Below are 27208 nucleotides of genomic sequence, written 5' to 3' on the forward strand. Positions count from 1 at the left end.
TGAACTTCTTCTTTAACCTGAGCAACTGTTGTCAAACCACTTTTTTGTAGCAATTGCCCAGCTCCATCCAGAGCCTTGCAGAGCACAATAACAGCAAGAATCTCCAATGCCCCAGCTGGAGAGGTAATCAAGTGCTTCTTCCCTTTTTGACAAACTATTCATCACTGTTTGTCCTCTCCTGCTGGGACATTGCCTTGTCATGGGTGTAATTTCTTGGCATTTCAAAAGCTTGTTGTTGATCTTCATACAGAGATTACAGATCTCTGCAATACTTCTTCATTATTTGTAATTTACATCTTTTCCTACAGTCTAAGTACTGTAATAGTCCCTCTCTCAATTCTTGTCCTGTTGTTACTTTGTACTGTCCCTTCAGGTCTTGCTGGTGAAATGAGTAGGATTGAATTCTGATTTTTAATTACTAGAAAAGCTGTGTGGCACATCTTGGTCTCTACCAAATATAAAGTTCAGACATTTCTGCACACACCTTGGTGAGAATTCTGTTGCCCTACTACATCTGAAATGAATTATTTAGTGGCTGTGCTCAGGGTAGAGAATGGTCTCATGCTTTGCATCCTTTTGTCCTGAAGGGCATTGGTGGTGTGGAGTGGGTCTGGTTTCCTCTCAGGATGATCAGGAAGTTCTGCAGGGAACAACCACTGCCTTTCCCAGCTCCTCAGGGACTCCTGCCACGGGGTTATTGGGCTGACCTCCAGCTCCAAAATCTGCAGCTGTGCCTCTTTACATAAATAATTTTCAACAGAGCTTTGGAATTATACTGAATTGGTTTTGCATCTTTTTTTAATCTTATACTGTTAATCCTTAAATAATAAATAAAACTTCTTTGGTCAGATGCTTTTCTCTGCAGATGTATAGTACTTCTGAGGCTTCCTTCTGCCCAGAGAGGGCTTCAGGGTTAATGTATATCCATTTAAGTAAATGGTACAGTTTTTGTACTTGTACTCTTTTATGTCAGCCTAAGACTGATTATGCAAATTTAGTTCATGCCTGTAAATTTGTCGATACAAATTAAACCAATGTATGAATACTCCCATGCAAAAGTTCCTCCAACATAATTAAATCAGGAGCAAACAAAACTCTCCATGCTTTTGTGTACAGGCCAGGCCTTAATGGCTTAGGTCATATAACAAAAAGTGGACAGGTCAACTGCTGCAGCTTTAAAATCTTTAGGAGAAGCTCTCTCTTTTGCAATGTGCAATTTCACAGTTCCAGGCACAGGAGGAGACTGCTCTTCACATAGCACCTCCCTGCAAACCCTGTATAGCAGTGCAAACATTCATTTTATAAATAAATAGAAGCTGTGTTGGTTATTACAGCAGTTACATAGCATCCTAATTAGGTTTCTTTGGGTTTGGGGCTTTTGTTGTCTTTTCTGTAAAGAAAATCAGATTCAGACAGTGGGACTGGTTTTGAAAATCATCTAAGAAAAAAACTGACCCCTGGGCTAAGAGCCAAACTGAACCACCAGATTCACGTGAATGCAGCTCCCGTTTTCTTAAACAGAAACTTTGTTTGTGTAAGAACACAATTTGACTCTTCCAGAAGCCTGGCAGAACGTTTAAGGGCAACACAGAAAATAGTATTTATAAAATAGTATTTATAAAACAGTATTTATGAAATAGTATTTATAAAAGCAGACCTGGGAAATGAGCAGTCCTTGGAAATAAGGGCACTCATGCTGCTGTCATTTCTAAAGTTGATCCTAAATACTTAGCAGCAGGTGAAGCACAGAGTGCTTAACTTCTCACCATCAAAGAAGAGTTCTAGGAGAATTTCATAGTGAATTAGAAAGAGAGAAAGGAGTTTAAGGCATCACACTGTTTTCCTTATTCTAACGAACCTTGTTGATGATGAAAAGTTACTTTTCCCCTGTTCCTTTCTGCTCTCACAGATCAAGCAGTGCTGCTGCAGAGGTTCATCCACATAGCATGATTGGTACAATTCTTTTTTGGTGATTTAGTGTTTTAATATTTGATGCAGCCTCCTTTCTCCTCTGTCCCTTCCCTTCTGCTGGAGGACTTCAATCCTAAGGGAGCTGGAAACAAGAAAGCACACGAAAAGATTCCCCGTAGGAATTAATTTTAAGAACCTCACATCCTTTCAACCCTGCTCATTATTTTGGTAGGGCACTCCTTCCTTCTGAATGCTGATAGTACTGGAACTTAGGAGGTATTTGCAATCTCCCCTCAGTCTGCTGGTGGAAGGAAGACAATTTTTACTTGAAACCAAAGCTGTTGCATGTGTTATTCAGTGTCCCATAAATAGTACTTTTTCTTAATATTTCACCTTGGCTTCAAAACTAAAATCCAGACTGTAGTTTTAGCAGCATTGTAGACACAAAGGGAAATCAAAATACTTTTGGGGGTAATGCTCACAGTATTTACTGGTTACTTGCCTTCTTTGAAAACATAGTGGTTGTTCCAAAATTACCTGCAGCTAATAATGAAAACCAAAAAAGTCTTAAGCCAACAACAGTTTCTGAAGTACAGAGTACCCTGGGAGCCCTGCAGCAGGGAGAAAAGTAATATTTCAAATTATCCTTTGATATATTGCAAGATATGGCAAGATGCCCAATATTAATTCCATTTTAATTAATGAAGTTATATTGTGTGACAACCATTTGAATTAATGCAGTTATATTGTGTGACGTCTTCAGAAATACATATAATCACTTTGTAACAAATTGCCAAGTGATTTATGGTGCCAGTTTAGCTCCTCTAAACTTCTGTTTGGGTGCCAGACTCCAAGAGTGGATGAAAATCACTATTGCAAGCTATTTGCTCTCTTGTCTTCCTTTCCTTGTGAATGCTTCTTTCTTCTATCAGGAATTTAATTTTATAAAATCAGGTGCAAGACTGCTGTGCTTACAAAACAGCTCCCTGTTCAACATACATATTTTGCTTTGAATTGGTGATGGGCTCTTCCATCTACACTGTTGATAGTCCTTAAATATTATTACATTTAATGTGTAACCTTGCACTGTGTGATGTGGTTGCCCTGAGCACTTGTAGCTTCCTGGTGAGATGTGTATTTGGGATGCTCCTCGTCGTGCAGTGTCTGGGGTTACCTTGGTTTGATCCAGGCTTCTCCCAGATGCAGCTCCTGGCAGCCTCATAGAAGCTTCAGTCCATAAAATCTTCCTTAGCAAGTGAGGAAGTGAAATAGGAACAGATCTGGAGCTGGTGCTGAGGACCTTGAATTCTTTCTCCTTGCCTTTCGGGGGATTTGTAGCAGACTGGTTCTAGTCTGGTACCACAGATTTAAGACCCATCAGCACCTGGTGCTGATAATGCCCTTTTCCAACACATCTTTTGGCTTAGCTCTGTCTGTTGGATGAAGTGAACCAAAATTTGGCAAATGGGAAAAACTAGAAATTTTCTTCAAAAGTGCACTGTGCTCCCAGCCAAAAAATTAACATAAATGCAAACATAGTGAACTGGAAAAACTGAATTAGCTCTGTTCTTGCATCAGAAGGTTAAATCAGAGGTTGAGTACATTATTTTCATTCAAGCCTCTTTTGTTGCTGGACATGCATAGGTTACCCCTGTTAGTTTAACTTCTCTTCTGCTTTTCTAGTCATTAATGTTTTCTCTCTGGTCTGATACCACAGCTGTGAACCTTTATAGACCCTTGGAAACCAGTGTGCCACAATTAGTTAAAATGACAGGTGCTGCTTCTTCATTTTCCATTTTATCCTTCCTGTCTCCTTTCAGTGAAGAAACTCCAAGACCACATTGTTACAATACGTGCAGTATATTTAAAGGATAAAAATTTAATTTTTCACTTCATACTTGCAGGACAGTATGTGGAAAAGTGACTTCCTTACATCTATCTAGTGAATGTGCCGTTGTCAGCTTTGATTGCAGAGATATTGGGACTCTGACCTTCAATGACATTGCAAGGAAATTTTGACTGACAGCATGCAACACTGCAAACCCCTGCTGCCATTCCCATCCTCATAGAAAAAAACCTTTTCTTTTAAACAGTGTTCTTACACTCCTTACTGGAGAATACCCTAGATGGTGAAATATGATGTAAACCCAGCAACATCCAATCACACCTAACAAATCCAAGTTATTTGCAGCTCTTTTGTAAGCTGTTGCTCCTTTTAGGGTACGTTTTAGTGAGCATTTAAAAAATATCCTCACCTCAGATTTTAGAGTATGTATCAATAATATTTGAGAGTGAGTCCAGAGCACTGTTCAGATGTACTTGCTTGTGTTTCACTGTGTGGAAAGAATGCTGTTTTCATGTAAACATGTGATGGATATGTGGCTGAGGCAGTCACGGGCTCTGAGCATCAGGACCAGACTGAAGGCTGCCCCTAAGTCACAATCCACTTTGTGTAGCTCTGCAAGCAGCTTCAAGCAATTTAAAAAACCAGCAGATTTTGCCTTCCGATCACCTTATGTCTCCTGAGGAACAGTGTTTAGTTTATTAATATCTCAGCACAGCAGTGCTTAGAAAGGCAGAGGTTTTCAAAAGCTTCTCCTTACGTGTGGTTTCTGCAGGTTACATCCTGAGCTGGCTGCTCAGCAGCCACGTGTGCTCTCCTGGCCATGGGGCTTGCTCGCTGTGGTTTGCATTTAGGGCACTTTCCAGGCAGCTTTCTCTGCTGCCTGCAGTTTGTGCAAAGCACAATAAATGGTTTGCTTAGGGGCTCCCTGCTGCACCGTGCCCAGCTCCCTGGTTTAACCTGAACGTCTGACCCACTAATGGCAAAAACAGGCTGAGCCTTGTACTTCTGAAGAGCAGGATAAACCCTGCCTGAACCCAATCTTTTCCTCAGAGATAGATAGAGAGGTGACAGCCCTCTGGATAGGGCACTCCTACTGATGTCCTGCCTTGTGTCCTAGCCTGTCCTTGGCTGCCAATGGGACACTGACCAGGGCAAAATTCAGTGGTGCTGGGCCCTGGGCAGTCCCAGCCTCCTGGAAGTAGCACACACAGCCCTGCACCAGCCCGGGTGGGCACAGGAGAATTAAGGCCCGTGACAACACCAGAGCCACAGTGAGGACCCCTTGCCCCTGCCCAGGTTAAGCCTGCAGCTCTCCCTGCTGCCCCTCTTCCAGCCAAAACCCTTTCACTAGGGGGGTCAGTAATGCCTCTTCCTTTTGAGGGCTCCTCTGTCTCCTTTTCTTAAAAAGATACAAAACATTTTCACAATGTTTTCAGCTTGATTGTCATTGATACCACACGAAGGAAATCTCTCTCTCTCTCTCCTCCTGACTCCCTTTATCACTTTTTTTATTAAAACTTTCATGCTCTTTAATATAATTTTAATGCATTTTAAATTATTTCTGGATTTTTTTTTTTCTGGTGTCCCAAATGCTTGAAGTGAGCGAGGACATTTATAAATAAATTATTTTTATTACGCTATAAAAGAAACTGTAATGTTAATGCTGCCATGTTAAGATAAAGAATGTGTGGAATCTCTTCTCCTAGATGTCGAGTGCTCCAAGAAATTCTGCTTATATGCAGTATTACAGATGAGCTAGACTAACCCAGAACAGTATTGCAAGTATCAATCAATAGACTATGAACACATTAGTATATTAGCAGTTTATGACAGTATTTAGGATCATATAGTACAATAATGGAATACACTATATCCTGAGATACCAGGCAGTCACTTTGCCTGGCATGGTGTGAGTCGTCACGTCCAGCTCCTGCTGTTTTCTGGGCAAAGCAAACAGCTTTTGCAGGTAGGGGTTGGTTTTGCAGTGGCAGGACCCTGTGCAAAGGTCTCTGATACAGTATGTTTGAACAATCATTGCTGTATCTTATCTACTCCAGGTAAAAAAGGGATTCCAATTTAGGGACACCCAGCTGGACCATGGTCACAACTGCTGTGTCAAGTAACTCGAATTTTAAAAGTAAATTTTCAGAACCAGAAACCAACCAGTAACTCATTCCTCCAGTCTTGACAGTACTTCCTTTGACAGCATGTGCTCCAGTCCTGCAAAGGCTTAACCAGGCTCTTACTTACTGAAATTGCTTCTGTGGTGAGCAATGGAAGAAAGGAAAATGTGAAATTTGTTAATGGGGAACTTTCTGTCACAGAGAGGGTCTTTATTACTTGTCACCTGGGGATCCCGGTATGGCTACCTAATGAAGCCTTACTGAAAATGGACATAGATTATGCAATATTGATATGATTCCCCCACTCACAGAAAAAAAAAAAAAAGCCTTTTCCAGCTGTTCAGTTTGCATGCCAGGAGGAAAAAACATCAGAAAACAACCAGTGTGAAAACAAGCACGTAGCAAGCGAGTGGTAGGGAAGGAAGCCCAAGCTGTGGTTCCAAGCACTGTGTGTTGTGTCATGTAGAGAAGCTGTAGGGAATGGGACAGGACAAGATTCAGGCATCCCCCTGTTCTTGTGACCCAAAGGGAGACTGAGAGTAGGAAGAAGCAGTCTGCATATTTGTTTGGAGTGTGGAGCAAAGTCAAATTGAAGAACATAGCACTGTTGGCAAAAGTAAAACCTAAAATAAAACTGACACCACAGATTTGGAGTATTTGCTGCCAGAGCTAGAAACCATCCAGAATGCAGGAAGCTGGTTTGAGATGGGAAATGCATTTTGTCTGAGAGAGCCCTCCAGGATGTTTCCAGCCACAAAGAGGATGGGGAACTGACATTGCTCACTGCATGAGCATTTACTTGTCATGTACAAGGTCACAGTGCTCTCTTCATTGAAATCCTTCCTGCAAAGCTCCTTTTGCTTCACTGCCTCTGAGAAGGTAATGGCTGGGTAGATGAAAATACCAGCCCCCCCCCCATCTCTCCCTCCCCCTAAAAGAGGTCCATAGCAAAATAAGCTTCCATGTAGCCCAAAGTCTGCACATAAATGCTGCCTGCAGCAAAGGAAGCTTCCCTGTCCCTCAGCTGACAGGCAGGCAGGCTAAAAGCACCTGGCAAGCTGCAAGAGGGAGGTTGCTATTGGAGAGAGCAAAATAAAAGACCATTTGGCCCTTAAAGGATTAAGACTCCTAACTTCATGCCTGTGATAAAGATTCACTTCAAATGGAGAATGAAGCCCCCTGATTAAGTAGGTACCCACAGAAAAGTCTGAGTGATGGGATCCAGTGTCAGGATGAGGCAGTGTGGGTGGGCAGGGAAGGGGACTCAGAGCTGGGGGGAATACTTCAGGTAGTGCTGATCAAGTTGATCCCAGACCAAGTAGGATTGGTGGCCAAAGGGTTGTTTCTTCCTGAAAGAAGAGGTGTTTGGAAGATGCACCAAACCCAGTGAGCTCCAAGAGGCAATTTGCATTGCAATAAATCAGACTTTCTTGAGAGTTCCATTTTGTCTATTTTATATACCTAATGAAGTTGAATTTCTCTAAGAAATCTAGAAATCATCCAACTTACCTTTGAAATAGGCTCCTATGTGTAACACTCATTCATCAGATCGTGTTTAGGGAGCCTGCTAAATGTCCTCAATTAGGGTTTGCACTTTCAGCTTGCCAGACTTGCCTGAATGCTGTAGTTTAGTAACTTCAGTCAGACACATTTTCCCAAGTGCAGGAAAAGCTTTTATTCAGAGAGTGATTGAACTGCATTTTCCCTTCCCACCTCCTTGTTCTCTCACTAGGTCTGCTAGCAGGGCTTCCCCAGGATCTGAAGTGCCAGGACTCACTGTGACTTAGACATACTGGCTATATACAAGAGCTTTGCTCATGACATCTTCCAAAAATCATTTTCTAGGGCAAGAATTTTCCCCTGCATGTATTTATATACTGGCTACCTACATAACAAGAATTACAAAAAAAGCTGAAAGCAGGCAAGTCTTGTCAGAAAGGGGTTTAGCATGTTCAATGCACCCTACAGGCAGAGAAGAAGATAAATATTTTGCACCGTGTGGTACAGTTTCTACTTCATAATGAAATCATAAATTCATACTTATGTTTTCATAATTGCTTCTTTTCAAATTGTTCAAAAATAAATTAGCAGCAATTCTACAATGACTTGAAAAATTAGACATTCATTCACAACAGCCATTTTTGAAGTATGAAAAAATTGTTCAAGATTAACACCAGACATCCATGTCCTCCTTTGTAGCAGCACTGTGAGATATACCATTCTATTCCACTTTCCTCTCCATTTCTTTATTAATCAGTCTATATGAGTCTTGTGGACCCAGTGAATGATTGAAATGTATAGCATCACATGCCAGACTTTTTTCAAAGCTCATAAATGATCAATATATCTTTGAGAAGGAATCTGATTTCTGATACATTTATGTTAATAAGAATGGAAACACAGGCCACTGGAAATTGAGAGATAAATCAATAGAGAGGCTGGACCTTCAAGAAGTTCAGTGTGCAATAAAATAGACAGCAAAATATGCTTGCTGCCTGTCTGCAGTGCTTGGAGTGACTACAGCTGACCAACAAGGTAAATCAAATCTGCTGCCAATACATTCTTCTGCTGTCCAGATAAAACAGCGGACTAAGCCGGTGAACTTTCACCCTTCACCCGAGCTCTCTAAGCCAAAGTACAGATTAAAAAAAATCAATAACCCCAATCGATGGGAAAATATTTTTAGTCTCTAACTGAACGATATGTTTTGACAAGGCCAAAGAGGCGCACAAAAGAATGGGGAAAGATAAAAGACAGAAAATTAGGATTTTGTTTTATTGGTCGAGGTAGGATCACTATTCATTCCCCCTTCCTACAAATCCCATTGACACAGGCTAAAATTATCTCACAGGAAGGAAATAAAATGAAAGGTTATGAATTCATTAAATTGTCTGATTTACTGTGTATCCTTGTAAGATGTTATCTTGACTGGGGTTTGTTGCCATTAATACTGAGAAGACACTATGAAAATGTATTAACATGGAAATGGGCACTAAAAACATTTTGCAAGGAAAAAGATGAAACAAAAACCAAAACCAAATATGAACAAATTGCCCCTTTTCATCCTGCTGCTTTTCAGCTCTGAATCGAGTGTACCTAACACAAACCCCAGTACACCAGAAACCCCAAAGCAAAGCACAAGTTGTAGTGTTAGAAGAGGTGAGTTAGGACTCACTAACACAGACATCAGGGACTGAAAGACTGGAAGAGGAAGGTTTGGGGAGTGTAACACCATGCTGTGGGGGGCACTAAATGCCACCCCAGCACCAAGGCAGTGCTGTCCCACAGGGACCAAATGGGGAACTAGGACTTTCCTCCTCATTCCTCCTCCTGCACACCTCCTGGGATGCAGCCCTTTGCTGCCTCATGCCAGCCCTGCTGCTGGGGATGGCTGGAGACCAGTGGGACCAGGGCTTATGGGGGCTGCTGGCTTCCTGGTGTGCTCCCAGGCATGATGCACAAGGAGAATTTCCAGTTATCTGCAATTAATAATGCTTATCCATGACCTGGCTATTTTTTCCCAAAAGGGTGTCAGCAAAGTCTTACTCATTTAATGTGTTATCTGAGTGGTCTTTGTTGTTCTGTTTACAAAACAAACAAGTAGCAGAACACAGGCAAGCAAAAGGTGATGTTGAAGGGTCTGCTTCTGTTCTAAGAACAGCATCAGATTTTTATGAATGCTGATTTTTGTGGTGTTTATTCAGTTGAAGTCATTATTGTTTCCTCTAGCAAGGCCCACAGTTTGATGGAAATCCCAGGCCACTGGGAACCTCCAGGCTGCAAGGGCACAATGGCAAATGGCAGGCAGGCTTGTAGGTGGAAATAAGGAGACAAAACCCAAATCCACTGTGCAGAAATAGGAGCAGGGATGGGTCTGATCAGCACTAACACAGGCACAACCCTTGACACTTATTTTTCTGGAGCAGTTTCTCAACCCAGAGTATGATGGCCATAGTGCAGTTTGTGAGAGAGGCATGGAATACATAGGGATGATATTATTGCCTTCTCCTTTCCCTGTGCTCCTGCATCTGTAACTCTCTTTTCCTTTTAATTTATACCTAGGCAGAACTTTTGTTGTTTCATAGTTTCACAGGAAGGAGGGCTAGTCCTGCACCTTTATTCCTAACTACTGTCACATTTTTATCCTAACTATAATTGCAGTAGAATCAAAAGCCAGCATTTTGAAATACTTCTCCCTAATTCATTTGGTCATTACCTTCACATTCAGCAGGTGTTTCATCTTGGTTTTCTCTCCCTGAGTTTTCAGAATGAGCTACCCTGAAGCTCTCATGGAGTGGTGTTTACAATACAAACTCCAATGCCTGAAATGCTGTAGGTAGCTCTTATCCTTGAAAGCTTTCAACATATTCAGTGAAGTATGATGACTGCTAGAATTAATTAGAGAAAACAGATGTCAAGCAATTGCCAAGAGTTATTTAGAGAAAATCTATTGTGGACAGATAGTTAATGGTAGGGTTTGAAATGTTAGCAGCAGCTGAGAAATGGCTCAACATTTTTTTGCTTTGCAGAAAGCATACCTAAAATTCACTGAAAAGAACACACTGGTCACCCATAAAAATAAAAGTGGAACAACATGATGGTGGAGATATTTTTCATCTTATTAATGTTTCTGTGAGACCCTTAAAAAGATGATGGGCTTGCCTGGGTTGTGAGCAGGAGAAGAATTTGACCCCAGGGACGGCTCCTGATACATTCATGGACAAGGTGAGACCTGGGATACGGAGCCCATTTCTCCAGCAGAGGCATCAGGAAATGAATCTTTCAGAAATGACAGGAAGAATTAGGAGGGTGACTTGGCCCTGGCTCACACACCAGCTCCTACAAGAAAATATCTTGCTCCTATTCCTATGCAGATTATACCTATGTTTCCATCAGCAGCATCCAGCAGCTCTCTGACAGAGGGAGTTTGAACGCTCTTCTCCCTGCAGCAGCCAGTGCACCCCATAACCTGCTCAATCCTTTCTGCTTAAATGACTTATGTCCTGGCCTTCATAATTCTGTCAAAGAAAATATACAGCCTTTATCTTTGTTATCTTTCATTGTGCCTAAAGAGGTCAGAAGTTCAGAGCAGTTTGTGTAGATAGCCTGGCTGAATGTAAATGTGGCCATCGGTTTTTGGTGCAAAAAGCCTGTGAGACACAATTGCCAATCTTCCACAAGTTTTGCGTGTGCAAGCATGAAACTTGCCTTCCACTAGCAGCTTTACTGTCATACAGAGCTAATGGAAAGCACAAATACATGAGAATGCAGCCAAAGCCAGTTCACAGAGCAGGGGGGATGAATGTTTGTAGGAAATTCAATGCTTCTCTCATCCATCACTATTCACATTCTCTTCCCTGCCTGCAGGTAGAGGCACAGAGACTTATTGGATAGGATTCATCTTACCTAACTTTAGACATATATAGTGTGGATATCTCTATCTCAGCTTGTTGTCTAGACTCTTGTGAAAGTCAATAGAGAGAAGCAGGCAGTTCTAAGCCCAATTCATCTGACCTGCTTTAGACACCTTCTTTAAGATGAAGCTATTCCTAAAACTGCCTCTTTCTCTCTAGTGGCAGAAGGACAATTTAGGCTATTAAATCAGGTGCAGACATGTACAATGTACCATCTACATGTGGTGAATCCCACTCCTCTTGCACATTTGATAATACTTCCCCCACAGCTGGAGGATCTCAAGGGGACATTTTTGGCCCCCAAATTAACCAGTATTGTCCTGGCTTTTCTCCCTCCCAGAATGTGAAATCATTTATATAAAATAGTTATTCCTGTACACTAAACCTGTTTCCCTGACAAAGAAAGAGGCAATTTTCCAGGTCAGGGTTTCTTCTCTCCCTGTCTCCCTGATGCTCTCCACGTGCTCGCCTGCTGCTGTCTTTCTGAGCCACTCCAAGGGTACTCTCTGCACATCTCCCTTCTGCTGAGGATTATGGTGCTTCAGCCCACACACTTCTGCTCAGGCTTTGGATAATGGCTTTTGCTGTTCCTGCTATCACTGTATGAGAGCCATTTAATTGCATCTTCCATTCAGCCTGAATAAAGGGTGAGCAGGACATCTATTTGCTTTGACCAGGCTTGTGATTGATGCAGCTGTTAATACTTTCCAGCGTAACACAATCTTCGCTCACCTCCCAAGGATGCTTTCTTGGTAGCATGTCCCTGCATAACTTTTTCAAGGACAGACAGAAAGTAATGTAAAAGGTGAGAGATGGCAATGCAAATGCCAGTGAGGCTCTGCCCCACTGCTGAGGGGTTACCTCTTTCCAGCATGTGTCCCACCTTTCAGTGCTGCCCTTGGTGTCAGCAGAAAAGGTGCTGTCTCTTTGCTCAGCAATCATTTCTGACAGACCCCTGGCAACTTCCCTGTGCAGAACTGCACAGGGTCATCTTACCTAGGGTCATCTTACCCCCTGGGAGAAAGCCAGGAGAGACCTTCTGCTGTTAGACATATAATGAACTTTCATTCTTTCAGGTAAAGCCAAGGAAAGTCATCTTCTAAACAGGGCTGCACTGAGCTATCTCCCACCACTTGCCTTGTTGTGGTGAAGTTCTCAGGTCCCTCTGCCATCCCAGCAAAGTGGACTGGTGATTCTTACCCCAATCAGACTCCAAAGGGGGGGCAGGGAGAGCAGCCCCCTCTAAGGCCAGAGATATGCCCTGTGTCTTTGGAAGCAACAATTACACCCAGAGAACAGAAAAACAGAGCACGATAAAAAAAATTACTACACACAGGGCTCCTCAGTAAAACAGCTCCAGTTTGTATGACATTCATTGTGCCACATAACAGAGCTTAAACCATCCTTCAGGTTGCTGAGTCCTGGGGAAAATACAGCAGCATGTAAGGAGATGGAAAGGGAAGGAAGGGAAGGGACTGTGACTATAGCCAGCAGGAGAATAACCAATGCCTTTCAGAGAAGCACCTGGGTTCAAACCACTTCACTCCCTGTTTTGTGCAAATCCAGCCCTAAGCCCCCCAAGAGAGCATATGGAACTCTGTGTCCCTTTTTAGCAACCTCAGTAGAATTGTGTTCAGAGATTTTTAGCTGAAGACCACCCCAGAGTCAGAGCAGCTTACACAAGCTGCAAGGTTGTTCTCCTAACACAACACAAATATAAGCATGGTGTATAAACAGCAGTCGAGCAGTCGAGCCAGAACTACCTGCAGATGTAGAAGTGCTGTGGCAAGGTAAACTGAGCATGGCAATGACACCACGGGCAGGAGATATCCTACACTATCAGAGTGCTGCTGGGGTAAAGTATACCCCATAAGCACTGCAGTTGTGGACCGTAATATGGCCAAGATGCCTCTTTCAAAACAGAGAAAGAGGCAAAATCCCCCCAACATTTGCACACAAGGATTCAGTAGCCTTACCTTCAGCATAGAAGCAATCTTATTACCTCTGCACAGTCAACCAGCACTCCTATCAATAGGGATATAACCCAAATACCCTAAAAGTGTCATTAGTCATTCAAGAATCAGCACTAGGTGGTAAGTGGGATTGGACAGTTATGTTCCATTGCAGTCTGTGCCCTTGTGCAGGAGAGGGTAGAGGCAAGCTTCCTTAATACATGTGCTTATTTTCCTATTAGCACTTGCTTTCTGACAACCATCAATGCTGGTGCTGGTACATCTCTTTTGCTTCGTTTTGGGATGCACTGCCCAGTACTTCTCTGAGTACTCTGCTTTTTGCTCACCCACCAACACACTGGAGTGTGAGACAGCCTTTGCTCCGGGGCTGTTGCTACCCTAACACAGCAAGAGACAAGGATCAGGGCAAGAAAACTGGTTGTGACTTATCACCAGAGGCATGATGAGTATCTGTCTTCATCTGGCTCCTTCATGCCCTCAGTACTTCTGTCTTTTGCCACTTGCTTCCCACTATTTCTAGCAAACGCTCACAGGTCTGTGTTGTATTATCTGGAGCAGATCACGCTCCTCTTTTGGACCTAAGCAGTGCCATAATGAGATGTGACTGGAAAACACTGGAAAATTTCTTAATACATAAGAAATAGACTAAATATTTGGAAAGCTTTTTAAAAATTATTAAAAGAACCATTGGCCTAAGTAGAGTCCGTGCAGGAAAATAGAAAATACAGTAGCAGTGGGAGACCCAAAGGAGATGTAGTTTTGAAACTTAGAGAATAATTGTAAAACTATCAATACTGGGCTATAGAAAGATAATTTAGATACTGTAGAGCCTCATAGTGGTTTTCTGCTACTTCTGTCATAATTTTCTGCCATGTAATTTTCTGTCAAGCCTTACAATGTTTCTGTAATGACTAACCCATTTTTTTTCCCAAAACTTATTTTTGAAAATTATACACAAGGTCAGAGTTACACAACTGAACACTCCATTTATTATCAGGAACAAGAAAATCTGTCTGGGCCACATCACCAATTGTATCTGTCCACATAATAGGATGAAATAGGTTGCAGGGAGAGTAACTGAGAGGTAAAGAGAGGCACTGCAGGTGACAGAACAAGAGTGATAGGAGAAAGATCAGCAAAACTAAAAGCAAGAGAAGATCTATCATTTGCAACAAAACCAAATCAAGCTAATGTTTTCTCAAAGCAAGATGGGTAAAATAAAGTGACTCAGTAAATGAGATGAAGTCATTTGACCAAAGATCTATGTATCAGATCACTTGTCCTGGTTTGGAACCATGATATCACTTTATTAGTAAAAGGATTTTATGGAAATCTTTTGTGGCTGGAGTTTATCCCAATGCACAAATATTTTCAAAGTGACAGTGGTAAAATTCTGCCTATCTAGTAAATACTTTCATTCCTAAAATGTGCTGATATTGCAGATTGCAATTTTTATTTTTAGTGCATTCCTACAAGTTTGTGCTGCATCTTCTGGTCTAGGGTGAAGAAGCACCTGATCAGTTTACTAGAGTTTGTCACAAAATAAAGCTCAGCTTTGAGAATGAGTTGTGAGACAGTCCCACTGAAGCTGACAAGAATCACAGTGCTGAAATACCTGAATTTTCTGCAGGTCATAAATTTTACCTTTTGATGAACTCTGATACCATATCCGGGGGGTGAACTGGCTCGTGCCAAGGACTGGATAGCACACATAGAAAACCTAAAAAAAAGTTGGTGCCTCTTAAAAGCAGCAATGGTGAAAATGGGCTGAAGGACATGCTTCAGGGATCACTGAAGTGATGTGATGTGCTGTGAATCTCATCTCAGTAGAGGGTCTGTCTGTGGAGCAGATGTGATCGATAAATCATGTGCCAATTGTATTTATTCATTATGCCAAGTGGTTCTCCACTCAGGAGGGCCCAGGCCAGTGCCAAGGGCTGGTGGTGTCTTTGTTGCAACCCTCACATTCCCAATGCTGAGTTAGGGCTCGTTTGGTGCTCGTGGCAGCTCAGAGAAATGCATTTCCATTGCTCCCTCCCAAAGGGAGAGGGGAATTGGAAGCAGCAATGAGAAGTCCCACATGGAACGCCAATGCAGGGTGCAGTGTGCTGCTTGCCAGGGACAAACTGAGGAAGCCATGCCCTGGTCCCCAAGGAAAGCAGAGAGACTCTTGGATTGGGGGTGTCCTGGAGCTGTCAGAGCTGTTGGATGGTCTGAAAGTCTGAAGCCCCTGCTGGGGACAGTGCAGGGTTGGCACTTCTGGTTGGCACGTGGCGGGTGCGCAGGCAGAGCAGGGGAGCCAGGCATCTAAGAGCACACCTGGAAACAAGAACTGCACTGCTGAGAGATTTCTTGACCTTGTACTGATGTTCTTAAAGACCTGATGTTATTAAAGACCTGACACAAGGCACGCTGAAGTCCAGGGGAGACTTAATGCTGCAGTCAGTGGGCTTTGGATTGAGCATCAACATCCTGGTCAGAGCTACCAGGTTCCCTTTCCACACCAGACACACACACTGTACCATCAGCCTGTGCTGCCTGCAGCAGCCTCCTGGCCCTGCTGGCCCTGCTGGCCCTGCTGGCCCTGCTGGCCCTGTCACCCCATCACCCCACTGAGCTCACAGCAGCTGAGCTGCTCCCCTGCCTGCTGCAGGTGCAGCCCGTTTCTCAGAGCCCCCAGAGAAACACACCCCATCTCCAGGCACAGTTTGAAACAACAGCAGAACAGGCAGAGAACTGGCAAGGCCTGGAAATAGCTTTCTGCAAATTTAAGAGGTCTGAGAGGGTTTTTGTTAAAAAAAAAAAAAAAAAAAAAAAAAAAAAAAAGAGAGAGAGAGAGAAATCAAGTGCAATAAGCCCAAGAGAGACTTAGCTTGCATTTAGACCTGGATTATGGTTTGTGCTGTTTCTCCTCTCCATTCTCCTGCACACATATGGTGGCTGGGGGATGGGGGAGAAAATAAGAGCTGTAAGAAGTGTAATTGATGGCAAAAGAGGTCCAAATGTGTGCACCAGATCTAGACACTCCAAAACGTAATCCTTGTTTGTCTATATGATGGGAATAATAGCCTTCCTCACAGGGGTACTGGGAAGATCAATAAATAGTTAATGTTGGTCTAGGGAAATGCCCGATGCCTGCAGTGTAAATCAGAAGTAACCCATTGAAATGCATGTAGTTACCTATGGATAGACCCAATGTAAAAATGAGCAGATGCAATTTCCTAAAAGAACAGTGCTAGTTACCCTGTAAACATTTTCTCAGGTGTGTGGGCAGAGTGGACTTTAGATACTGTGCTGGGGTAAATCTGCATTATTCATTGGCACTACTGGAAATATATCAGCTTAAACAAGAGCAGGCTTTGCTCAGCCTTTGGCGTTCAGCTTCTCTTTGCACACTCACAATTCAGTAAATTGTACATTTTAGAGTCCCCAGTGTTGTATTTTCAAAAAATTAGAATAGGCAACACAGAGGGGGGGGTAGTTTTTAAATGTTCATAGACTTTTCAACTCTCATACCCACAAGGTTTCACACAAAGTATTGCATAGTTCTTCTGGAGAAAATACCAGCTCCCTGCCCACAAGGCCAGGTTCTTCAAAGGAAGGCACAGTGCAGATGCCTCTCTCCATCCCTCCATGCCAGCTCTCTACACCATAATATTAGAGAACGTAACAATTTCTGTGGTGCAATAAATTCTATCTAAGCAATCAAATGCTGAGGGGCAGTAATTAAGGTGGAATGGCTGTGAAGGGTGCCCTGTGGAGATGAGGTGTGAAGGCAGTGTTTTGCTTGGGGTCCAGCCAGCAGGGCTGAGCCTGTGCATCTTCTGGGTACTCAAAGAGAGGCAGGTTAGAGCCCCCAAAAGGCATTTTTGACTCTTGCAGACCAGCTTCTAAGAAGATAAAGGAGCAAAAATTCCTGTGAATCCAGGCTAAGCCAAAGGACTGTTGTAAAAGGGGTGTAAGGAGAATATAAATAAATTACAGATTTCCTGTCCAAACAGAGGCAGTGGGTTTGCCTTCACAGCTTGGAAACATGATTAACCCCCACAGATCTTCTAAGGGAAGAGAGAGGAGCCATTTCCAATGGGCTTCTCCTGCTCCTCTTTTGTCTGAGCAGGAATTTGGCTGTATGTGTATCTCAGGGAATGGCAAAGAGGAGGTTTGCACGTGTGAGGGTACAGATACAGATCTGATATATTGTGACCTCCTGAAAGAAGAGCAAAGTTGTGTATTTTGTTTGCTGGCTCTGTAGACTGCTGTTTGATTTTGTCAGGTGTGTGCACTCAAAGGGGAGGCTGAGCAGCAGGTATCAAATAACTTAGAGGTGTTTTTCACAAAATTTGCCTGAAGTGAAATCTTTGTCATTCTTATGCACACACACAAAAAAGATTGTATTAATTGAAGTCAGCCCTTTACCTGCTAATGTCCTTTTTGCCCTGCCATGCCATTATGTTTGCTCTCTGACTGAGTGTCACTGCTGCTCTGGCAGCCTGAGATAGGAGGAGGATGAAGAAGAGTGAGAAGGTGAACCCAAACTCACCTAAGTATGGCCAAGGCTTCAACCGTGGCAAAGTGTGGGCTTAGAGGCACCATCTAAGTGGCAGGGGAGAAAGAGAAGCCTCTTGCTCACTTGATTCTTGCCTCTCTGCAGAGAATGGTAAAGCCAGATTGCTGCTTTGTGATGGGAGCTGTCTTGCAGCCACACTGATTCCACGTTAGGCTCTGAACCATCATCAGCCAGGAACCACTTTCAGTCACTGCTGGCCTGGGCTGCGTTTGGTCTGGCTACTAGGAAGTGGAAAGCAGTCCATGCCCCTTCCCTGATTCAAATATTTGGAGCTACCCAGTCCCCCACAGGGCTTTGAAGTTCATAAAACCTGTCTGTTAAACCTGCAGAGGTTTGCACTCACACAGCTAAGGGTGCAGGCAGAAAGTGCTCTTCTCTTCACTGACTCAGAAAAGAAGAAATTTCTCTGGCCCAGTAGAAATCAAGGAATCGCGGTCCCAAGCAGTGTTTATATGCCCATCATGTACATCCCTGTTACTGATAGGGAAAAGATCTGAAGGGAAGCAGCAGAGGCTTTTAGCTAAGATGAACTGGCTGGGCAGGCAGGGATCTGGTGGCTTTCCTGGAGGAACAGGAGCCGGGAGGCAGAGGATGGGAGCGGAGGGGTGCATGCCGGGTAGGGAGAGGAAGAAAAGCCTGGTACCTTCACCAGCAGCAAATTGGGCTCCCACATGGTCTAATTCCTGCTTCACCACAGACTGCTAACACAGCTTGGATAAAAAGGGAAAAAGGGAGAAAAAAATCTATGCAGGAGGCTGCAAGAGCACATAGAGTCTGTTCTGAGCTCCTTCCACAGGCAGACAGAAATCAATAAATCAATAGGAAATGTTCGCTGGCTGTAAAATGGGTAGAGAAGCCAGTGTCAAGCTGCTTTAAGATGGATGGACAGTAGGTTTGCAGTTTGCAGAAAGGCTAGAGGTGACTATCACCTTGAGATGGGATCAGCGGCCAGCAGCCCAGCAAGGCTTTGAACCTCGAGTTTATGATTAAGGGCTGGGGCAGGGATTGAAACACTCCCGTGGCCCCTGCACAGCCCTCCCCTGGCTTCGCTGCCTCCTCCTCGGCAGCACCAGCACCAGCGCTGGCAGTCAGGGCCTGGCAGCTGCCAGCACTGGCCCTGCTGTGCCACTTCATTGAAGTTGAGGCTACAGAAGACTGAATAAAAATTGACTAGATGCCTGGTGGTAGTGAGGATTGATTGAAGACGGGCAGGGGTTTTCTCCCCCACGGTCGGATTTTTTCCTTTCTATGAAGGATTTGACATAATGTAGACAACGATTCCTATTCAGAGTGTAGTGCCTTCATTCTCTGCTTAATGAGACAGGCACAGGGACACGAAGCAGTGCCAAAGATGCTTAGGGAAAGCTGGCAGGAGTGGCATCCTTCTTTTCTTTTTAAGACAAAGTGTGTACAAGGGGTGGGACAGCTGTACTTGCAGCAGGCTCGCTGTGTGTCTATTCAGGTCTGGAGGGTGGCTACTCTTCAATAGCTATTTTTCAAATGCAGAAAAGATCTTCACTGTGATGTGGCTCCTGCAGAGACAGACAAGCAATCTAGCATCAGGCTCCCTCACTTCCACAGCCTCTGCTCCAGGACTTGCCTTTCTTTCAGTCTCCATGAACTGCTGCTTATCCTGTTCTTTGAGGATCAACAGGCCCTCTTAACCTCTTGTAACTGAGACTCTCTCTCTTACAGCCCACAGAAGCAACAGATCTGGGGACAGCTTCTTGCTCCAGCCAAATACAATTCTTTGCAATGCTGCCACTGCTGCACACGTGTTTGGTATTATTGTTACTTACATCCTGGTCTGCTTAAAATCTCTGCCTGGCTGGTAGGTGCCTTGAACAGGGGGGATTTCTATCCAAAGTTAGTTATCTCTGTGCAGGATTGCTTCCTTTCTTTAGCAGGTTTTCCAAGACATCACTGGGCTTCATGCAAAAAACAGAGATGTGGTATAAAGGGTAGAAAGACTCCCAGTTTCTTTACTTGCATTTGGTAGCTTAAGTTCACACACTTTGATGTGTGACAACTAAAAGTGTTGTGTGCTTTGGTGTTCATAGTCTGACTTCAAGGAACTTCACCCAAGAAATGTAAAATCTAATTCATAGGATTTTTCTTTCATTCACTCTGGGAGTCTGCTCACTTTTATACAGAATTTAGGGAAAAAAATAGCAGATTTTAGCACATACATTGTGATAGAATAAAAACTTAGTTTCATCTGGTGAATTAGTAATAATATTCTCCAGATGCTCCTCTGAAGTTACATTTAGTCACATTTTTCATACTGCTAGTTAGGTAATCAAGAATTCAGTTTTCTAGAGCATTTTCTGAATCTTTCACTCAGATTTATTAAACCTTACAGTGAGACTCCCACTCAAAAACCTGATCAGACCTCTGCAAGTCTGACAGCAGTCTGGAAATGAGCAATCCCTGAGAGAGTCCATCAAATGATAAGGAAAGTCACACAGATAGAGAGAGTTTTGGGAGATGAGCTGGGGCTGAAAAGGGGCTTGCTTTGCACAGTGGAAACCAACTGTGAAAGGGTGTTGTCTGCTTGACTACACAGTGACTAACTAGAAATTCTGGAAAAGCAGTGCTTTTAAGTATATAAATACTTAAAATATTAAGTATTAAAAAAAATACTTAAATTTATATATAAATATAAATTTATATATAAGTATATAAATATCTATATATAAATATCTGTCCTCTTAGGCTGTATGGACCAGTAAAAGACTTCATCACACAGCCTTGCTTTGGAGGAGGGACTAGGAACATCCCAACACTGGACAAAAGAAGGGAAAAAACTGGGAGGATCCAGCTGCTCTGGCACTACCCCTTCCACAGGTTGTGTTTAGAGGCAGATGAGTTGGCTCCACAAATGCTCTGATTCCTTCCAGGAATGTTCATGGGAAGCTGCACACACACACCCAAGAGAATAGCTTGGCTTTTGGTGTCCAGCAAGGCAGACCTTGGGGCTCTGGGTATGGTTCTTAGGGAATGATCAAAATTAAAACCACTGCTTTAGTTGGTACAACAAAATAATAATAATAAAGAACTAAAATACACAACAATAAATTAGCTAATATATAGTGCTTACAGTGTTGAGAGGGAAGAAGGTTTGGTCTCCTATAATTTCCTGTTATTTTTCAGGTTTAGGATGAGTCACTGCTACATAGCCCCTTACTTTAAGAAATCAGGCAATATCTTCATCCAGGGGAAAAAAAAATGCTTAATCTCTGTTGGATGGCTCAGTGTTGTTGTCAGAGTTGGTGGTGACCAAGGTTTGAACAGTATTAGAAATGGAAACATGCCTTGCTATGGGAACATGCTTAGATGTTGCAGCAAAGAGTGGGTTACCCAGATTAAGCTTTGGAGAAATTATTTGTAATATTTGGACCATAATCAAACCCTGCTGAACTTAACGGGAATTTTAGCTTTTAGTGGACTTTGTCTCAGTCTCTTAAAAACGAAGTTCTTAGAGTGTCCTTTTTTACTGCTCAGGTATTAGTGTCCAGAATGGCAGATACACTGTATTATAAATATATTTGAAGTTTCAGGACTGGGTATTTCAGCTATGAGAAAAGCCAGAATTTTCCATTTGAACACCCTCCCTTTGCTGCTGCCTATGTAGGGTCCAATCCACTTGGACACCTCAGTCCCCACCCCATTTGTCTGGAGCAACACCAGATCCATCAGCAATTAGAATCATAGAATGGTTTGCATTGAAAATGGACCTTAAAGGTCATCTGGTTCCAACCCTCCTGCCATGGGCAAGAACACCTCCCACTGGACCAGGTTGCTCAGAGCCCCATCCAACCTGTCCTGGAACACTTCCAGGGAGGGGGCATCCACACCTTCTCTGGGCCACCTGTGTCAGTGTCTCAGCACCCTCACACTAAATAATTTCTTCCTAATGTCTAACCAAAATCTACCTTTTTCCAGTTAAAAGCCATTCCCCCTCATCCTGTTGCTACCTGCCCTTGTAAGAAGTCCCTCCCCAGCTTTCCTGTCCTGATGCCTTGCTCAAGTTCTGAACTTGAGTCCTTCATTTTACATAAGCTCATTCTGTACTCATCACATGAGCACTTGGATAGAATCTTGAGAAGCAGGGAAGATTTTATTTAAAAAACTGCATTTGGTGAAGTGGACCATGACTCTATATGTGTATTGCTAGGACCTGATATCAATTTGGGGTTTTTTTTTTCAGACATGCCCATTTCTACCAAAGCTTTCTGAAAAAAAACCAGCAGCTGCAGCCAGTTCTGAGAACCAATGGCCAGGAAGAGAAATTCAGACCTCTGTAATTCAACTTCTTAGAAAAGTTATGAAACAACAGAATAAAGGCTTTTCTAGGGGAAATGGCAGACACCTTGAAATTCAGGTGCAGCCAATAGGAGACACACACACCTGCACCAGCAACATAAAATAAAAAGAGGCTTTGCCGGGGGTTTCCAGCCTGAGCACATTGCCTAAGTTTAACCTAGTTCAGGTCAGCTGGTAGCAGTGGTTTCTAAGGTAAGTATAATTTTTTTTTTCTTTCTCGAGTGCTGTAGATTTTTTTTTTTTTTCTGTAGTAGAGCAGAGGTCTTGTAATGAAAAATTCATTAAATTAGTTACTTTTGTTCTCTTTTCAAATCACTTGGAAATACATGTTGACTTTGATTGATTTGTTTGTAGCTTGAAGTGCTGCTATGCTCTCTGTGCAAACAGGGATTATCCCATAGCAGGTTTTCCTCTGCATCCTCACTGCATCTGCTCTCCTTATTAATTATGCTTGGTGAATCCACAGTGTGAATTGTAGAAAATACTTTCTGGATGACTCCCAAGAATTTCAGATTCAGGGGTGCTTCTTAAAGCAGAGCAATTAATTGATAGGAAACTTAAAAAAAAAAAAAACCACCACTAAACAAATTTCAACATAAAAATAACCGGTTGCAGAGCCTTGCTTTTTCTGTGCTATATTCAGACATGGGAGTTCCTTGGGTTTAACAGAAATATTTACAGATTTAGACACTGATCTTGAAATAAGCCTGTTAAGTAGAGTACCTCTGGGAGCAAATAATTCCATATCAGTGTTGGAATCCACCTGCAGAATCTCATTAGAGTGCCAGGACCTTAATTTTTCTCTTAATTAAAAAATAGCTGGAAATCCCACAACCCTGTAGGGCACCTTTTGTTGCAATTTCATCAGTGTCCTTGGGTTTATTTATTTTATTTAGATGATTGCTATTTTACAGTTAAGAAATCAGAAAGGGTGGAACCACTTCCAGTAACCCCTCTGTCATAAATCTCATCAGGAAATGGTTTTTTCTGGCCAAACATTAAAAAATTTTGAAGTAAAGTGGGGGTTAATTTAAATGATTTGTTTACAATGTTCTTCTTAGAAATGCTATCACTATTTTAAAACTCCATTTCTGCCACGTTTTCATTCTCTTTTTTTAGAAAAAAACACTCTTTTCAGTATCGGAAAAAACTAGTGTCAGTTGTTAGTTATATTTTAATATGTAACTAATGACTAGGAAAGGCAGTACTTGCCTTGCAAAAGTAATGAGACTTTGTCTCACACGACCCAAAGCAGAAACAACACAGCAGGAGAAGTATTCCATGTGCTGAGTGTCAGTGTGAGCCGGCAGCGTTATCTGGTGTGTAAGGAGGAGGCGTTTGGAATTCACTCATCCCACTTTCCTTTCTCTCCTCCCCTGCTGCTCTTCCACACCACCAGACCTCTCCCTTTCTCTTAGGCAGCTGCTCTCCTTTTAGTGTTTTTTTTCAGAGTTTCGTTTTCCCTGTTATCTTACTGGTGCACGGTGCCCAGAAGTCCGGCAGAGGCATTGCCGTGGGAGGCTCCCACGCGAGGTTATTTCTCCCCTCTCACCCTCAGCAAATCAAGGAGCGCGGTTAATTGCGCAGGGGCGGGGGCATCCCCGCCGCGCACCTCGCCGGAGCTTCCAGACTCAAACCCGGAGCTGCTCAACTGAGACAAACGTTTCCTTTTTGAGATTACTCAGCTTCATAATGGGCATCGATAATTTCCCTCTCCAGCTTCTACACGATTAATCGGTTTAGTACCTGAGCCCCGGTGATGAGCAGCTCCGAAGCACTGGAGCTGAAGGCTGGGGGGAAGTTTTGGACCGGGAGTCCCTCCTCCCCTTGCCGGAGCAGGACACGCCGGCAGCGCTGCCCACAGCCTGGGGGAGCCAGCCCCGTGGTTTTGCTGGGGCTGGAAAGTGATGCAGCTCGCCCTGCCTCTGCCTGGCTCCTTGCTGGGACGTCCTGTCTGTAGGCAGAACTGGGAACTTGGCTAACCACTGATGTAATCAGAAAAAACATGATTTTATCGAGGTGTATCTTGCTGATAAGGACCTATTTGGGTTGCCAGGAAGCTGAACAGGAGCCAGCAGTGTGCCCAGGTGGCCAAGAAGGCCAATGGCATCCTGGGCTGGCTCAGGAACAGCGTGGCCAGCAGGTCCAGGGAAGGGATTCTGCCCCTGTGCTCAGCCCTGGGGAGGCCACAGCTTGAGTCCTGTGTCCAGTTCTGGGCCCCTCAGCTCAGGAAGGAGATTGAGGTGCTGGAGCAGGTCCAAAGGAGGCAACTGGGCTGGGGAAGGGACTGGAGCACAGATCCTATGAGGAGAGGCTGAGGGAGCTGGGGGTGTTGAGGCTGGAGAAGAGGAGGCTCAGGGGAGACCTCATCACTCTCTCCAACTCCCTGAAAGGAGGTTGGAGCCAGGGGGGGTTGGGCTCTTTTCCCAGGCAACTCTCAGCAAGACAAGAGGGCACAAGAGGTCTCAAGTTGTGCCAGGGGAGGTTTAGGTTGGACATGAGAAAGAATTTCTTTCTGGAGAGGGTGCTCAGCCATTGGAATGGGCTGCCCAGGGAAGGGGTGGATTCTCCATCCCTGGAGATATTTCCAAAGAGCCTGGATGTGGCACTCAGTGCCATGGGCTGGGAACCACGGGGGGAGTGGATCAAGGGTTGGACTTGGTGATCTCTGAGGTCCCTTCCAACCCAGCCAATTCTATGATTCTATTTTTGCCTTATATATTGTTGGGCGTTGCTGGCAAGACAAAAGCCAGAAATACAGCAGCCTTTCTGCACAGTGGGGGTGCCATGCTTGTGGCTAATAACATTTACTGCTTAGACAAGCAGCCAGCAGTGTGAGGACTCTCCCCTCCATGTTTCCCTTCACCTTCCCTCCCCCAGACCCCTCCTGCCACTTGCTGACGCCATTTGCCTGGGACTGGAGGTGTCTGTGAGCTCTGAAAATTGGATCACAGGGATAGCTCTTTGCCGGCCCTGCTCACGCTGACGGCAAGACTCGATCGATCAATACTCTGTGTGACACTTTCAGAATTCATTGGAAATTATGTCCTTTTCGAATGACACCCACATTTTATCGAGGGCAGCTCCTACAGAAAGGCACCGAGTGTGTTTTTGCAAGATACGTTTTGTTAGTAGTAAACTTCACTTCATTTGTAAGGTTCTCTGTGTTTGGGATTTCTCCATCCCTCCCTTCAACTTCGCTTTTGAAGAGGGCAGAGATTTAATCTTTAAAGGTAGCTTTGTAGCCTGACATTTAGAGTGTGAGCCCTTCCTAAGCCTGATGTTTATTATGACATATGGCTTCTTCATGTAAAAAACAGGAAGCTTTGGGGGAGAATTTCAAAAGTAGCCTGAGGCTCAAAGCACACAGCTGGAAACTGATTCACAATTTTATCCAAAATATTATGACCTCTGGGTAAAACTATTGCTCTGCTATGGATTCCCCTGAAACTACTTGGAGCTGCTATGACGGACCCAGTTCCTCTGGGTGGGACTATGGGTCATTCCCAGCAACTCTTTGGAGCCATTAATTGCTTCTGTTGACAGGCAGCAAAGAAGAGTGGTGGTTGCAGCTGGAGGCTTCAGGCATGAGATGTGTAGAGAAGGAGAAAAGAGGGAATCATTGGGAATATGTTTTGGAGGATTTGCAGAGAAATAGGTAACCTTTCCATTGAATGTCAACATTGAAAAGGAATCTTTAGCCTTATATTTTTTGACTCCAAAGTAAATACCCCTGGCTGCTGGAGGGGTTCACGTGTTGTGTACCTGGCATCCTTTGGGGACTGAGCAGCTGGGACTTGGAGGATACAGACCAAGTTTTAATTCTGCCCTTATCAAAACTAAAGCCAGAGGTATCATTTGGACCTAGACTCAAACCCACCCAGCATTCACAGGAGGCTCACCCTCCATCAGCTTGGTGAGAAAAAAAGGGAAAATCAATTTCCCAAAATATAATCCTGTGTAATCTGGGATTTATAACTCTCATTGAGCTCCACAGAGTATACAGTGTGGTGAGACTGTGCCTGCTTTAGCATGTGGGTAGCCCTAAAAAGAAGTGGGAAAAGGAACAAAGAATCATTTAAAGATCCATCTGTAGAGTACAGGTGGAGCCACTCGTGGCACAAAAGCAGTTAGTGTGGGAAGATTATTTCCAAAGATATTTTTGTTTTCACTCTGTGTTAGGCAGAAGAACTCACTCTGCCCTTCACTGGTGTCCTGCTGTACCACATGGGTTTTATCTGACTCTGGGGTAAAATCTTTCCTGTGCTGTAACTGCTGCACCACTGCCAGCCCTGCACTGACTGCACTACAGTGAATTTCACCAAAGTGACAACAAACGTTACAAGGTTCAAAAGTTGGTGATGGTGGAAAAGAGAATATCAGAGGTGGATCATGGATTTATTAATCTGCTTGTCTGGTTGCCAGAAAACATCAAAACTGTCATAAATTATTAGACAGCAGTTTATAGGGAAGTTTTCAGTTGCTAATCTGCCCTTGTAATAACACCTAATAATTTCATTTATTTTATTAAGGAATGTGCACTGCTGAAATATATCTGGAAATATAACTGAAAACGATCCTGAAATATAATGAGGCTTGAATGGGAGAATCTGGATATGGAGATCAGACTGACTGTTGCCTAATTTCAAAAGTGAATTCCGTGGCTCTCTATGTGGAAATAAGAGTTTACTGGGAAAGGTGTGATGCTTCTTGTTCTCCTCACTGCCAAGTAAATGGAAGTCTGTCCAGGTGAGGATTTCACTCACTCTGGACAAGCATCCTCAGGCTACAAACAGAAGATATTCCTTGTCAGGGAGAGTTATATCTTGTCCCTCAGTGCATCCACAAAAATGAGTTTAGTGTGTCCCATCCCTTACGAAACATTAAGTTTTACTTCTGGCCCCAGAGATCTCTGATTCAGCTCCTGCTACTAGAGGCAAAAATAAATATTTGTGGAGTGGAGACCTGTGGCATATTAGAGCTTCTTCTCAAGAAAGAAGTAGTTCTGTTGTGCCTGAAACTTGCACATCTCTCTCTCTTATTTGGAT

At 43.5% G+C, this 27208-nt stretch overlaps 1 long non-coding RNA gene across 1 annotated transcript in view; it reads left to right on the top strand.

The window, feature by feature from the left end:
* The first annotated feature begins 22307 nt into the window (after window positions 1–22307).
* The window catches only part of LOC139800641 (uncharacterized), a 73860-nt gene continuing 68959 nt past the window's right edge, over window positions 22308–27208 (top strand). Inside the window, exon 1 of the long non-coding RNA XR_011727856.1 lies at window positions 22308–22352. This is a non-coding gene — a long non-coding RNA (uncharacterized lncRNA). The remainder of the gene's footprint in view (window positions 22353–27208) is intronic.

Source organism: Heliangelus exortis, chromosome 11 (genome assembly GCF_036169615.1).
Source record: "Heliangelus exortis chromosome 11, bHelExo1.hap1, whole genome shotgun sequence".
NCBI lineage: Eukaryota > Metazoa > Chordata > Aves > Apodiformes > Trochilidae > Heliangelus > Heliangelus exortis.